Raw genomic sequence first — 1,518 nt, 5'->3', positions numbered from 1 at the left:
TATTGACAAACGTGCATACTTGCATGAAGCAAGGCAATCAAGTGTCCCACTACTTTGGGCTCAAACCACCTTCTGCCGCACAATACTTGCACTCGAAGCAACAATAACTTGAATTGAACTGTATTTCTAGAACACACTTTCCCAGTGGACTCGGCCAAAAATTCCACGGGGAAAGTTCACTGGAAAATTCCCCTGAGCAAAATCTGTCTAATACTTGAACAATGGTAGAACAAGCGAGCGACGGAAAAATGCCCCCAGTGGTTTTAGAGAAATATATTGAATTTTGTATCTCAATACAATAACCCACAACGAGAAAGGAGAGTATTTTATATATTCAAGCTGTTTTTAATTTGAAGAGCCAAAAACACATACATGTATACCACGATGATTGGTAGAATATAGATCATTTCTCAGTCAATCTAGGCTAGCCACGACGACCAGCAATAAATACTACAATACTCTTGAAAACTACAAATATTCCGAAATTGAAATATTTGTTCAAGTGACAAAACGTGCAATACAGGAGCCAGTGGCAGCGCATTTTCAAATGAGCAAGTGAAAATTTCACATGGCATGCCTCCCAGGCTTCAATAGTGATTTTAGCCATAGCCATGCGTTTTCGGCTGCAGACACAACCGGATTTTTTGTGACCCTGGTGTAGGTTTGTTTTGACGTTGATTTCAACGACACGGTTTTGCGGGACTTTCGACCCAGTCAATGATAGTAGAGGAAAAAAATTAGTCAAAATAGATCATATTGCCCGGAATGTCAATATTTAATCGTCATTAGTTCCTCGTATAAGCATTTAACAAAAATGAGTACTTAGGGAAGACAAAATATGTTGAGCGCAGTTGAACAAGTGTTTTTTTGTGACCTCTCTTCAGTCAAGCCCATTAGGATGCCAAAACGAACGTAAAGAGATTCTAGCGCACACTGACTATATGGCATATAGTGCATCGACGTCATGGATTGAACCCTGTACCTACCACTCGGGCTTCGTACAGGAGCTCTACCGCGTGAGGCATAGTTCTTATTGTTTGTGAAGTTGTTGATGTATTCCACCAACGTAGTCACTCCTACCCGAACAAATTCTCTTTAGAAATTGTTATCCTAGAATACACAATGCTCAACGTACACGCTCGAAAGCTGACGTTCACAATTTCTTCGTGCAGATTGAATTCTGCGACAATATTAATACGACGAATTTTAGGTAAAGTATCACTGGGGACACGGTCACTGTTAGGATGATAGTCATTTTCAACTGTGGAACTTAAAGTCCTTCCATAAAAGGTTTTTTTTCGTAACCGAACTATATAAGTTGTCGAAGGTTTCCGTACGACAACCGATTGAAATGTTCATTAGAGCTTGGGAGCAGTAGAAAACTACATGAGCAGCAACACAAGTATATTGGAAATAACCCTTTGTACTTACAATACAACTGATCACTTGGTACCAGATCGAGGTACTGATCAATGACAGCATCTCTGACTTGATGTAATGTCACAATTTCTATGACCA

Source organism: Aphanomyces invadans (genome assembly GCF_000520115.1).
Source record: "Aphanomyces invadans strain NJM9701 unplaced genomic scaffold supercont1.32, whole genome shotgun sequence".
Classification (NCBI taxonomy): Eukaryota; Oomycota; class Saprolegniomycetes; order Saprolegniales; family Verrucalvaceae; genus Aphanomyces; species Aphanomyces invadans.
Note: the sequence above shows the minus strand (reverse complement) of the source record.